The sequence below is a fragment of the Peromyscus eremicus genome, chromosome 4 (genome assembly GCF_949786415.1).
Source record: "Peromyscus eremicus chromosome 4, PerEre_H2_v1, whole genome shotgun sequence".
NCBI classification, from domain to species: domain Eukaryota; kingdom Metazoa; phylum Chordata; class Mammalia; order Rodentia; family Cricetidae; genus Peromyscus; species Peromyscus eremicus.
Genome location: NC_081419.1, coordinates 136,909,896 through 136,925,019, shown reverse-complemented (window position 1 = coordinate 136,925,019; position 15,124 = coordinate 136,909,896).

Sequence of the window (15,124 nt, the reverse complement as noted above, 5' to 3'; positions counted from 1 at the left end):
CCTGGCCTCGGTTCTTCATGAATAACATGATTCTTGCCTTGGACCCTGACTCAGTAACTACCTGTTTCCTGCTTTTGGGCTCACGACGAGGTTGTCTCCAGACAGCAATAGCTTGAGAAGGGGTTTCCTAGCTCCATGCCAGGCCCATTAACTATCCTCACTACATACATATACTTATTTTGTGCAACTGTAATTTGGGAGCAAATCTCCGAGGTTCCTTTTTCGGGTACAATAAAGGACAATAAACCATTACTAGAAAGAAATTCTGATGGGCCAAGAGAAGGTCAGATCCAAAGGATGACCTTAAATCCCCTTCTCCTTTCCCTATTTATGGATAAGAAGAGTCTTAGGGCTGTGGGAAATGTCCAGAAGGGATGTAAGGACATATGGATTTTGCCAGATGCCAGACTGCATGTGTGGGAGAAGTGTGAATTGGCCTGGGAATCTTGAGTGTGTTTATCTGTTTGTTTGTTTGTTTGTTTTTAATATAGGGTGCCATCATGTAGACCAGGCTGGCCCCCAACTCATGAGTCTTGTGCCTTTGTCTCCTGAGTGCTGGGATTGTAAATGTGAACCAGTCACCCCAGGTTACAAGTCATGAGACTTTGTGATCCTAGGTTCTCTCCAATTCCCAACTTCTAGGTTGCCAAATAAAGTATAGAACACTTGGTTAAATTTGAATTTCAGATAAACAAGTCTATTTTTAAGACAAAGTGCCTTATGTAACGTTTGGAACACACGCATACTTTAGAAACTGTTGTTTCTCAGAAGAAACTCAACTTTAAGTAGGTGTCCTGTTGGTCGCCTTACCCCAAATCTGAGTATTAGTTTTACGTTCCTCCTATAACAAATCACAACATAGTGACTTGAAACAACACCACTCTATTTTCTCGGCTTGCTAAAGATACCAGGGAGTTGGCAATGCTGTCTTCTCTGTGGGTACTTCTTGTCCTTTTCGGCTTGCAGAGGCCTGTGGTACTACTCTGTTCATGGCCATCCCAACGCCACTCTGCCATCTTGCTTCTGTTCTCACAGCTACGACAGACTGACTCCCGGCTCCTTCCTGTGTGCTCGTGTGCATGTGCGTGTACGTGTGCACGTGTGTGTGTGTGTGTGTGTGTGTGTGAGAGAGAGAGAGAGAGAGAGAGAGAGAGAGAGAGAGAGAGAGAGAGAGACTTGAACTCAGAGCATTGTTTATGCTAGCCAAGAGCTCTACTACTGAACTGCATCAGTCTTTACAAATCAGTAGTAGTGCCGTTGGTTTGGTTTGTTTGTTGGGGGTAGTGTCGCATAGCCCAGCCTGCCCTGGCACTTGCTGTAGTCTAGGCTGACCTCAAGCTCATATCCTCCTGTGTCAGCTTTGCACAGGGATTCCAAGTGTGTGTGCTCGTGTCCCATATCAGTCATATTCAAATATTTGAGAAATCTGGGCATCATGGTGCTTGTGCCTTTAATCCCAGCACTCGGGAGGCAGAGGCAGGAGGATCTCTGTTAGTTCAAGGCCAGTCTGGTCTACATAATGAGTTCCAGGACAGCCAGGGCCACGAAATAAAACCCTGTCTCAATTTTTTGTTTTATTTTTGAGACAGTTACTCAGGTTGGGCTTGAACTTCCAATGCTCCTGCATCAACCTCTCAAGTAGTTGAGATTATTTCACCATCACACCAGTCCTCCTGCCTCCCACTGAGAACTTTTGCCATTACATTGGGCCCATTTGTTAACTCAGAACAATCTTCCTATCTCAAGAACCTTAATCACTTCTACAACATCTCTTTTACTGCATAAAATAATCACAAATTCCAGAGACTGAGATGAGGACATTTCAGGGGGCAGGACAGGATTCAACCACCAAAATCTGGCAATCTTTAAAAAAAAATATTTATATTGTGTGTGTGTGTGTGTGTGTGTGTGTGTGTGTGTGTGCTCCATCTGCACATACACTTTTATGCCAGAAGAGGGCATCAGATCCCACTATAGATGGTTTTGAGCCACCATGTGGTTTTTGGGAATTGAACTCAGGACCTCTGGAAGAGCAGCCAGTGCTCTTAACCGCTGAGCCATCTATGGTAATTTTTTTTTTTTTTTTGGTTTGGTTTTTTAAGACAAGGTTTCTCTGTGTAACTTTGGAGCCTGGAACTCACTCTGTAGACAAGGCTGGCCTCAAACTCACAGAGATCCGCCTGCCTCTGCCTCTTTTTCTCTCGCTTTTTTTAATTAAAAAATTTTCATTCATTTTACATACCAACCATGGTTTTCCCCTCCTCTCATTCCTTCCCCCCCCACCTCCCTTTTACCCACCCCTCCACTCCTCCTCTGGCTCTATTCAGAAAGGTGCAGGCCTCCCAAGGGAGTCAACAAAGCATGGCACATCTGGTTGAGGCTGGGCCAAGCTCCTCCCCCTGAAAATCTAGTAATCTTATATGACCTTGACCAAGTCATTCAAACTCCCCAAGTGTCTAGAGCCTTGTGATGCTGAGTGTTAATTGTCAACTTGACAGACTCTAGAACCGCCGGCATGTCTGTACAGTGTTACCTTAATTGTGTTCATTGAAGTGGGAAGACTTTACCTGGGACCATTCCCTGGCTTAAAAAGGAAGAGTTCATTGTGGGAGTGTTTTATCGCAACAGCAGAAAAGTAACCTAGTCATCTTGATGGGGGGGGGCAAAACAAAACAAAACAAAACAAAAAACAAAAACAATTAAATGGCTCATAAGACAAAAATAGTAAACTTTCCCCTAGGTGTTGAGATTAAACTCCTCTCTTTAACCCAGATCCAGGCCTGCTGCTGGCCCGGGAGCACAGACTGCAGTTCTAGATGCTGACAGCAGGGGGAGATGAGCTTGGTGAGTACAGGGAGCTTTCCTTACTCCCAGTGTGAATGGTTAGAGACTGGAGGAAGGTTCTCAGAGAAACAAGACAGGAGAAAAGAGTTTCTTCGCGTGGAGCAGCTGTATACAATGAGGCACTGGGCTCCTATCATCTGATGTATGCCTTACAATAATCCTGTGGACAGCAACAGAGGGTAAGGTCTCCTATGGAACTGGACATTCCAGTTCAGAAAGCGATCTAAGATGGAAGAGTTGGATTTGAACTCAAGTCTGGGACAGCGCAATCCCAAATTTCACTTTGTCCTAGAGACCATTCATAGCTTGTCTCCTTGGCTTTAGAGGTTGGGGAGCAGGCTCAGATCAAGAGAGGACAAGACACTGTCCATGATTACAGAAAAATTAAGAGGATGAGCAGAGACTTGAACTTCTGTATTCTTTTCTATCTTGGACACTCAGAAGTAACAGACCTGGAATATCCCATTGAAAAGACCCATTTCCCTGTGTGTAAAGGAGGGCCGTGAGCCTTGTGTACCCCCCACCCCCACCCCGGGAACCTCCAAGGAATGAAATGTAAAGAGATCTGACACACTGTAACTCAGAATGTCTGTTAGCTGTGACCACCCCACTCCAGAGCAGAAAGGTCACCAAAGGGCAGCTTACCCTGCATCTTGACTTGAAAGGCTGCAAACAGCCTACCTGCTCTCTGAGCTTCATCCCACCTCCAAAGAAATAAATCCTGGCACTGCTAGTGTGCCACGGTGGCTCGCAATGCCCGGGCTGTTTTCAGCTGCCTATACTTACACTGGAATTTTTGTCATGATTCAAGAGACTATTTTAAAAAGAAATGTATAAGAATATAAATGCAGCTCACAGATACTCCTACTCCTGTTTTTGAGGCAGGATTTTGCTCTGTAACCCTGGCTGGCTTGGAACTCACTATGTAGGACAAAGTGGCTTCAAACTTTCAGGGGTCCACCTGCCTCTGCCTCCCACATTCTGGGATTACAGAAGAAGGTGTGGTAGCTACAAATTAAACTCTTTGAAAATCACATCTGTTTGTTTTGTGTATGCGTTAGCACACACATAGCCCCATGCCTATGTGCAGGTCAGAGGACAACTGGCAGGAGTCAGTTCTCTCCTGTCACTCTGTGGGTCCTAGGGTCAAACACAGGTCAACAGTTATGAGTGCCATGCCTGTCTTGAAATAAGTCATGTTAAAAGCGATTTATTTTTTATTTTCTGTTTGTGGGCGCTTTGCCTGTATGTATGTCTGTGCACCACCTTCAGAGGCCAGAAGAGGGCACTGTGTTTCCTGGAGCTGGAGTTACAGAGGATTGACAGCTGCCCTGTGGGTGCTGGGAGAACTCTGGTCCTCTGGAAGAGCACTGGAAGAGCAGAAAATGCTCTTAACTGCTGAGCCATCTCTCCAGACCCTTGAAATAACTCTTTTGTTGTTTGTTTGTTTGTTTTATTTTGTTGTTGTGTTTGAGACAGGGTTTTTCTGTGTAATGGAGTCTTTGTAGACCAGGCTGGCCTTGAACTCACAGAGATCTGCCTGCCTCTGCCTTCCAAGTGCTGGAATTAAAGGCATATGCCACCATACTTGGCAAAGGTATAAATTTAATTTGACTTTCTGCATCTGTTTTGTTTTTATAAATACAAGGTTTGGTTGTTTGCCCTTAACTGCTGAGCCATCTCTCCAGCCCCCTAAAATCAAGGTTTTAAAAAGTGAAAATCAGGGCGGGGTGGTGGTGGCGCACGCCTTTAATCTCAGCACTCGGGAGGCAAAGCCAGGTGGATCTCTGTGAGTTCGAGGCCAGCCTAGGCTACCAAGTGAGTTCCAGGAAAAGGCGCAAAGCTACACAGAGAAACCTTGTCTTGAAAACCCCCCCCCAAAAAAAAGTGAAAATCAAGCTGCTCACCTCCCTAAGTATATATGTGCACATGTTCATGTGTGTGCTTGTACATACTCAGGTTGTGTGGTTTCTGGTGGCAGCAGACACATAATAGGCTCTCCCTAAACATGAGTCCCACGGGATTCATCAGAAACACTTAGCTGTGTGACTCCGGGAGCGTTATGAACATGGTTAGAAATTCCTAGTCCTTATCAGGGCTTACTGTCTGCCAGCCATGGATCCCAGCATCTAAGATAACGACTCCTCACAACTCTGTTAACGTTTTCATTTCCATTTTTACAAGGCTCAAAGAAATTACCCGTGGCCACACAGGAGCTGATAAAGCATTTTGTTTTTTTAATATTTGTTTTTAAATTTACATTTGTTTATTTAGTGTGTCTGTGTATGATGTGTGTATATAGGATGTGGGTGTTCGTGTGGCACATGGCACCCGTGTAGAGGTCAGAGGTCAACATTTTGGGGAATGATTTTTTTCTTCTACCGTGTGAGTCCTGAGGATCAAACTCAGGCCACCAGGCTTGGCTGCAAGCTCCTCTACCAGCCGTGCCACCAACTTTGAAACCGGCTCCCCTGTCCCAGCACCTGTTAACTGCCTAAGGGTCCTCGAGGAGAGGTGGGGACTTGTGGGTCATTCCTTTGCCCCTGACTTTGAACCCTGACCATCTCACCCACTGTAGCACATACCTCTTGCTGTGCATTAGTTTGATCGTTTGGGGGGAAGGGACAGGGCTGGAGAGTGAGCCTAGGGACTCCTGTGTATTGTGCCTATACTACTTTATGTTTGGCATCCAGTGCTGTTTACAATAATAACTACCCCCTACTGGGCACCTGTCCCCCATGGGTGTCAGGAAGTTCTTGGGGAGGGGGCAGGGCTGGAACTCAGAGAAGTAGAGGAACTTGCCCAAAGTTACAAAACAAGTCAATGGCAGTGGGGGGGTTGGGCGCTGGAGTTTCAGGATGGGGAGGGCTCATTCTAGTTCTTGGGATTCTAAAGAACACAACATCCCATGCTCTTCAACAATCTCACTGATGGATCTGACCCAGTCTGAGGTTAAGGATTGCCCAACTAGTGGTTTGGAGCCTGGCTTGGCTGGAAAAGTGTCCAGACCTGGGCTGGGTGTGTGTGTGTGGGTGGTGGTGGTGGGGGGTGGTCAGAGGCTTGGCAAGCACAAGAGAGATGTCTGACTTCAATCAGAGGGTCATGTGAAGCTTGTGACCCCCAGGCCTGGCATGCCTCAAGTGCCAGAGACTTCTGTTTCTCTGTGTGCCACTTTCTGCTCAAGAGCCCAGAATCAGGCCCTAGAAGGGAGCCATCCAGGTCTCTGAATAGGAGGAGAGTAGAGCCTAGGGCTTAGCTGTGTGGATTCCCAGAAGAGGTCAGAGCCCAGCTGCGTTTTTGTGGTCACACATTGATCTCCCTGAGTCAGCATGGCTGCTTGGAGGGACAGGATGTCCTGTCCGTTCCCAGGGGCTTTGGATCCCAGCCAGACCGAATATTTTCCAAAACATGACCTGAAATGTCGAGGGGGCAGGGATGGGGAGACCCCTACCCCTTGTTATGTCAACGCCAGCCTAAGAGGTCACCTCACCTTCCATTGTCCTAATACACAGCCTAGACCTAGTCTGACCACACACCTGGCACTGCACTTGGCTGTGTGTGTGTGTGTGTGTGTGTGTGTGTGTGTGTGTGTGTTCACTCTAACCCCACAGAGGTACTGTGGGGTAGCCTCTGCTTTTCAGAATTCCATGTGGCAGCTGAGCAAACAAACTAAGAGGCAAGTCTATAATCTCAGCATTCAGAAAGCTGAGGCCAGAGGATCCAAATTTGAGGCCAGCCTGGGCTATGTATGAATTCAAGGTCAGCCTGGGGTTACACAGAGTGACCCTGTTGAAATAAGGGAAGGGGGGGCGGGGGAGAAAACAGAGAGGTCAGGTGACTTGTAAATGGTCACACAGAAGGAATTGCAGGTCTGTGTTGGGAGTCCTAGTGTGTCATGTCTGATGATGCTGTGTAAATTCCCTGGGTCACTCCTGACATCCTCACAAGCCCAGTGGCTAAATATCAGTATCCCCTGAAGAAATGTGGAAAGCAAGGCTCAGAAAGGTGGAAGGGGTTTGTACAAAGTTAGAGAAAGCTCCCCTGGGGTAGCCAGCGGTCACTTTTCAAGGGCACAGTGCCAAACTTTCCACTGCTGAGATTTGGCCAGGAGCAACAGAAGTTCCTGCCCTTTCTCTGAGCCTGGTGTTTGTCCACAGGTCTCCCGGGATGGGAAGAGGGATCAGCAGCAGCGGCCATCTGCTGGGGAGGAGGGAGGTGCTATTTGGAAAGCCTAAGTATGGGAGTTTGATGCAGGGACAGCTAGGACTGAGAAGAAAGTGCTTGGACATGTGTCTGCATCTGCCAAGGTCAGCCCACAGTCGAGGAATCTCAGGAATGGAGTAACCCACCAGCCAGGGTTAGCAGAGACTGTCTACAAGAAGTACTCTGCTTGGCTCCCATGACCACTGTCTCCTGGAGGGAGAAAGTAGACGGCAAGGCACAGGGGTTGGATTCCTAACGGGAGCCTTTCCCCACTTCCCCACTTCAAGAGAAGTGTATCCTCTAAGATCAAAGGCAAGAAAGGCCTGTGCACATGGCCATCTTTGTGGTGCCCAGTTAAATCGAAGCCTTCAAAGCTTACTGAGTCCAGAGAGCTGCGAGACAGCCAGGCTGCTTACCCTCTTCACCCTACAGCACCCCTGGCCCAGAGGAAGGGGGTGACAGGCATCCATTCCTCCCCTGGCTCAGAGGAAGGGGGTGACAGGCATCCATTCCTCCCCTGGCTCAGAGGAATGGGTAACGGGCATCTATTCCACATCCTTCAGCAAGCCTGGCCAGGCGGTGGAGGAGGCTTACAGCTGAATCGGATTGGGAGCTTGTATTGGCAGTTTGACTGGGTGTTCTAACATGAGATTATCAGGTTCTCTACTGAGCAAAAGAGCAGTGGGGGTGAGTCTCCTCTCAGAGACTGCCTGGATGTTTCTCCACAGACCACATTTTTAAAGGGATCTTGGGAGTGGGCTGGGAAGACAGCTTCATTGACAGAGTCCTCACTGTGAGGACTTGAGTTTGGATTCCCAGCACTTACAAAAAAAACCCCAGACCAACCAACCAACCAACCAAACAAACAAAAGACAGGTGAGGGCTGGAGAGATAGCTTAGCAGTTGAGAACTCTTGCTCTTACGGAGGATCCGGGTTCCATTCCCAGCACACACATGGAGTTCCAAGGAATCTGATGTCCTCTTCTGGGACTTCACGGGCACAGCACACATGGTGCACAGATGTATATGCAAGCAAAACACCAATACAATAAACAAGCCAAAGCCAGGTGAGACGCTATGCATCTGTAATCCTGTACAGTGATAAGCAGGTCCCTAGGGCTTGGTGACCAGCCACTCTAGTTGAACAGCAAGCTCCAGGGTCAGTGAGCGACCATGTCTCAAAAGCTAAGGTGGAGAATGGTGGTGGACACTTTATGTTTTCCTCAATCTCCATACGTGGTATTCACACACACACACACACACACACACACACACACACACACACACGTATGTTTTCTAGAAATGGGGGTGAAGTGGGGGGGAGACTAAGAAGAACACGGATCTACTTTGACTGTGTCATAGGTGGGGTCTGTGCAGTGGGCTGCTCTCACTGAGTGGAAATTTTCCTTTCCCTCTTTCATCAGGGTCTCACTGTGTAACTCCAAGCTGGTCACCTTCAGGGCCTGTCACATGATACTTCCCCACTCACAAGACTTTCCCTTGTGTCCTCCTCCATTTTGTCCCTTAAGTGTACTACCTAGGAGCTCTACACGTGAACTCTAGGGACCTGGGTCAGGATCCTAGCACTAACCTTGGAGCTTCACGTTTGCATCTGATTAATAATTCCTCCTGATGGCCTCGAGGATCAAATGAGAGCACACTTACATCATACCATCAGCACATCATACCTGGCACCAAAAAGCTCTTAGTAAAGCGTAGCTGTTATCAGCTTTCCCCTGGCCAGTGCTTGCTGACTGTTCAGATTTCTCAGCCTTTGAATCAAGCACTTTCCAACCCAGCTCCATTAACTGATGTAAGAGATGCCCAAAGTTCACCGTACAGGGGAAAGGAGAAGACCATAAAATAATACACACTCCGCAGGTCATTCGAAACACCGAAGAAAAGCAGACATTCGCGTCTCCATGTGGGTGCCAAGAGCTGGCTGTGATTATTACCATTTGGTTTGGTTTTTGTTTGGAGACATGGTCTCACTATGTAACCCAGGCTGACCTTGAATTGTTAAGCCTCCTGCCTCAGCTCCCCAAATGCTGGGCTAATGGGTGTAAGCCACTGTGCTGATTTTTAAGGCAAAAGCAGTTTGAAGCCCAGGTAATGTCACGATGACACTGTGGTGGCAGTGCCTGAAAAGCCAGCATTGGCACCTGAATCCAGAGGAGGTAGAGTTGTTCCCAGCTGCGTTCCCTCTGGCACCCTTCGGGGAGGGTGGCATGGCAAGGCTGGGGCTGGACTTGGGACCCGCTGGGTTAGCGTAGGTTTGGGTACTTTTTTTTTTTTTTAATGTGGCCTTGAAACAGAAGAAAAACAAAGAATTGCCCTTTGGAATCAAGACTTCAAGCTTATAAACTGTTGTAGTCATTATGGAAATCAGTATGCAGGTTCCTCAAAATACTAAAAATAGCTCTACCATATGATCCAGCTACACCTCTCCTGGATATCCACCCCAAGGAAACTGTGTCAGCATTCCACAAAGTTATACAGGTTTACTGATGCCCGGTACATAATAGCCAAGATACGGATAACATCTTGGGCACTCAGCTGCAGATGAATGGATAAAGAAAAGATGGCGGGCTGGAGAGATGGCTCAGCAGTTAAGAGTACTGGTTGCTCTTCCAGAGGACCTGGGTTCAATTCCCAGCACCCACACAGCAGCTCACACCTGTCTGTAACTTCAGTTTCAGAGCTTGACACCTCACACAGACATACATGCAGGGAAAACACCAGTGAACATAGAATAAAAATGAATTTATATAAAAAAGGAAAAAGAAAATGTGGCATAAATATACCATGGAATAGTACTCGGCTATAGAGAACAGCGAAAAGATGCCCTTGAACCGCAGGTCCTCTCACCTCTTGAGTGCTGGAATTACAGGCATGTGCCATCCTTTTTGATGAGATACTGGATATCAAAACCAGTGCTCCCTGAGTGCTAGGTGAGCACTCTATGGGCTGAGCTCCAGCCCCAGCCCTGGCTTCCCACAGCACTTCGTAAACTCGGTATAGCGGTGCATGCTTGTGACCCCAGCATCCGGGAAGTTGGATAGGAGGACAAGAATGCCAAGGCTGTCCTCACCTACATGTCCAGTTCAAGGACAGCCTGGGCTATCTCAAACAAACAAACAAAAAACCCAAATGACAAAACAAAACATCCCCACCCAAAAAATGAAATTATGTTGTTTGTAGAAAAATGGATGTGCCGGGTGGTGGTGACACACGTCTTTAATCCCAGCACTCGGGAGGCAGAGGCAGGCGGATCTCTATGAGTTCGAGGCCAGCCTGGGCTACAGAGCGAGATCCAGGACAGACTCCAAAGCTACACAGAGAAACCCTGTCTCAAAAAACCAAAAAAAAAAAAAAAAAAGATGCAATTGGAGATTGTTATATTAAGTGAAATAAGCAAGACTTGGAAAGACAAATACCACATGCTTTTTAAAAAATGTGGAATATATACTTAAATATAATATACAATACATAATTGGCATACTAGCTATGTATGGGACATGAAAGAAGAAGGAGGAGTGGGAGGGGCCAGAGAGATGGCTGAGTGATTAAGAGCACTGGCTCCCGGCACCCACATGGTAACTCACTACCATCTGTAACTCCAGTTCTAGGGGTTCTGAGGCCCTCTTTTGGACCTTGTGGGCACCAGGCACACATGTGGTACACAGGCACACATACAGGCTAAATACCCACAGACATTTAAAAAAAACAATTAATTATTAATTGGAAAAGAAAAGAGAAAAAAATGTCACTTTTTAAATATATGGAGTCTAGACTTAACTACATGAATGTGTACGTGCATACACACATATGACATGAAAGTTAAGAGAATTATTGGGGTGAGGAGGAAGGAGACAGGCAGAAGTAGGCCCAAGAAGGGCAGTGGGGGCTTGAACAAAGCACAGTGATATATATGTATGAAAATATCATAATGAGATTCACTGATTTGTGCTAAATGACACATTTTTCAGAGAAAGCCTGAGCTTGGATGAAAGGGTAGCTTTTGCAGTCCCTGGGGTGAACACTTGGGGGCACTCCAGCCAATCTTCAATAGAGAGACCCCGACAGGTTTGATACTAAAAGAAACATGACCTGGAGCCATCAAAGCACGTGCCACTTGAGCCTGAGGAGTTAGGTTCAGTCCCTGGAGCCCACAAGGTGCAAGGGTAGAATTAACTACTGAAGGCTGGCTGTCCTTTGACCCCCATTCCCAAGTTGTGGCAAGTGTGCCACCCCAAATAAATAAATGAAAGAAAAAAATCCCTAAACTAAAAGTAATGTCACCATTAATATGATTTTTATGTACTGAGTTCTTCCTGTGATATCCTAAACTCTTTTCAGAGAGTCATAGGTCATGGATTTTTGTTTTGCTGTTGTTTGTTTGTTTTTTTGTTGTTTGTTTGCTTGTTTTGAAACAGGGTCTCACTGTGTAACTCGATTGTCCTGGAATTCCCTATGTAAACCAAACTGGCCTCAAACTCACAGGAAGACACCTGCCTGCCTTTGCCTTCCGAGTGCTGGGATTAAAGGCATGCACTACCATATTTGGCCTTTTTCTCATTTTAACTTTGTAAACAACCCATCCATTAGGCACTATTTAAAAAAGTATGTGTGCGTGTGCCAGTGCTTGTGGGGGTCAGAAGAGAGCGTTTGGATCCCTTGGGGCTGGAGTTACAGCTGACTGTGAATACTAAAAACCAAATTCTGACCATCTGGAAGAACAGCAAGAGCTCTTAACCAGTGAGCCATTTCTCAGGCCACCCTCTCCCCCCATAGCTAGACATGGTTACTGAGGATTTTATAAATAGAGTATATTACTTTTCCAGATTTTGTTTTGTTTTGAGACAGAGTTTCTCTGTGTAGTTTTGGTGCCTGTCTTGGATCTCGCTCTGTAGACCAGGCTGGCCTTGAACTCACAGAGATCCGCCTGGCTCTGCTCCCCCCCCCCCCCCCCCAGTGCTGGGATTAAAGGCATGCGCCACCGCTACCAGGCCACTTTTCTGGATTTTCAAACTGTTCCTATAGCATAATTCTCACATATGATGCTGCTTAACACTATTAAGAGTACAGCTTCGTGAAACCAGTGCACAAGCTGGCTGGGGAGGGGTTGGGGATTCGATGCTGGGACCCGTGGGACCGGCTGGAAACTGCTTGGCGTGGCTGGTTCTCTCAGGATGACTTGTCTCTGGAGAGCAAAATGTCGTCATTCTGGACTTTGTCCTCTGTGTTTCTCCATATTGTTTGAACTCTTACAATAAACACGGTCCGTTTTAATAAAAACAATGTGGGGTCTCTGAGGGGAGGGGTCTGTGGCATCAAAGAATGAACTGGGAGTTCTGAAGAGCAGGCTGGAATTCTCAGAGGGCCTAAGGGACAAGCTCCTGACAGGCTTGTTTAGGAGGAGACCCCATTTCTGGGGAGCTAGGGTCCAGCCCTGGTTCCCTCTCTAGATCCCTCTGATGTGACATGAATCACGGTGTCCCAATCACAGAGTGGCCCTCGGTAAGCCTCTGCCTGATGCTAGGTTTGCTCTGCCTCCCTCACTGCCGCTGCCAGCTCACTGCCCTCCCCCAGGCCTGGGAAGAAACGACCTGGTCAGGTCTCTAATGTTGTAGTGGTTGCAGGCGTTTCTTCAGCAAGGGAAACACTGAGCACGCCAGACCCAACCAGATGACTACTAACACATGGTGGCCTGTGGCGAGTGGTCCCAGAAATTACCCATCCCCCTGCCCAATAGGTAATGAAGATATCAGGCCTCTCCCCAGGCAGGGGATGCTGGGAGTTTTCTGCTCATGACTCCACTTGCGGCTTCGGTTCCTATCGGGGCTGGGCCCGCAGGCCATAAATCCTGGTGCTCATTAGTCAATATCTCACAGCTCAGCCGTTCGCCGGGAGCCCTGTCATCATTGTTATCTCAAATAGCCGTCTTTTCAGCCGGGTGTTTTGAGCATCTTTTGCTTTGGAGTTGGGGAACCCCAACCGCGGGGGGTAAGGGAGACAAGAGGGTTCAGGGAATTTTTTGACTTGGTCCAAACCTTCTGGGAAAGGCCAAGGTTTGAACTCCTAGTCCTCTCCGGGTTCCAGGCTGGGACCTGGTGTGGGACTCAAAGCTGTGGGAGAGGCGGGAAGGGAGTGGTCACCCGGAGCCAGGGCAAAAGGAAAGGAGTCCTTCTTTTTGGGCGGGCTTGGGCAAGAGGGCTTCCTCTTCCTCACCAGTCAAGGAGGAGGCGTGGCAGTCCTTGGCGAACGAGGACGTGCAGGTCCCCCAACCTATGAGTCTGTTTGCGTTAGGATTTGGGAACTTGGATTTGACCCCAAGAACAAAGTGGGTGACTTCCTTGACTTCTCCAGCCTCAGGCCCCTCATCTTAAAGAGCCCACTCTTGTCTGCCTCATGCCCTGGCCCTCTCAGCTCTATTCCCATCCGTCCTCTTGAGTTCCTCACACCACTACCCTCCCCATACTAAGCCCACCTCCTAAGGGTTCCTTCTACCCGCTCCAACTGGCCCAGGCAGGCAACCATGTCTTCAGCATACAGACCATCGGAGTACTCTTTTTTCTTTTTTTTTTTTTCTTTTTTCGAGACAGGGTTTCTCTGTGTAGCTTTGGAACCTGTCCTGAAACTCACTCTGTAGCCCAGGCTGGCCTCGAACTCACTGAGATCCTCCTGCCTCTGCCTCCTGAGTACAGAGTACTCTTAAGATGCAAACCGTGAAGGAAGGCCTCACCAAGGAGATCCTTTTGGTACAATTAATAATTTATTAAGATTTGACTATACACACAGTATACAGTTCAAGCAGTGCCTCTCCCAGCCCCCCCCCCCCCAAAGCTGTGTCGTCTCCCTCTTCATCTGCCCATATGCCGCCAGTTTCATGGGGTTTAGTGGCCTCAGAACCTCACAGGGCAGCCATGTTTGCTTGTTTGTTTTTTAATTTTGTGTGTCTGGGTGTTTCTACCTCCATGTACGTATGTGTTGCACGTGCTCGATTAGGTTGGAAGAAGTTGGGGGTCCCCTGGTGCTGGAGTTACAGAAGGTTGTGGGTGCTGGGAATGGAATCCAGGTCCTCTGGAAGAGCAGCCAGTGCTCTTCACCTCTCAGTCATCTCTCTGGTCCAAGCAGTGAGTTTGCAGCTGTGGCAGAAGAACCATCCAGGCAGAGAGAGCAAGAGCTCAAAGGTCCTGAGGCTGTGGGCCAGTGTTGCTGGGGAGGGAGAGGGGGTCAGGTGGGAGATGGCAGAGGGGAGCCTTTTGTTTTTGTTCTGGTTTGATACAGGGTCTCACTACGTAATGCTGCCTGGCCTGGGACTCACTGTGTAGACCAGGCTGGATTCAAATTTGCAAAGATTCTGCTGTGTCTGCCTCTTGAGAGCCGATTCCAAGTGTGCACCACCACACAGGGCTCGAAACCTGGGTGCTGCTCTGTGTGGCCTGATGAGGTGAAGAGGGGCTAAGAGTAGTTTGTGCTTTATGTAAACACTGCAGAATGTGGATGCTGGGTTCATCTGGGGTAGGGAGGCCAGGAAGGAGGCCAGTGTGGGTTTCTGGTAGGGAGGACCAGGGCCAGGAGAGGGAAGGGGGTGAGAAGAGGTGGCCTGTGGATGTTTGGGTTGGTGGAGCTGTGATCAGAGAGGCCCTCTCAAGCCACGTGCCCTGCTGACAACTCGCCTCTGCCCGCAGTATTGTCTGAGTGATTACTGGACTAAAGTGCGTCACTGTGGCTTGACAGAGCAGGCCCCCAGGATCTGTCTGCTAATGATCTGAATAGAGGGTCCCTACTTATCCTTAAAGTAGTGGCCACAGTGGCCTGCTACCTGCTGGGAGACTCCTGCTTCCTACAGACATCTCCTGCACCCATCAGCACCTAGAAATCACCCTAAGGCAGCCTGCCTCACTCTGTCTCTTTCTGATGAGCAAAATCTAGAGCCTTCAGAATCTCACAGTTTCTTTGCCATAAAACCCTTTACCCATGAAAGCCTGACATATAAAATGTATAGAAAATTCTAAGTTCAGGGCAGGGATGGGGCTCTGTTGATAGAGTGCTTGTCTATCACACACAAGGC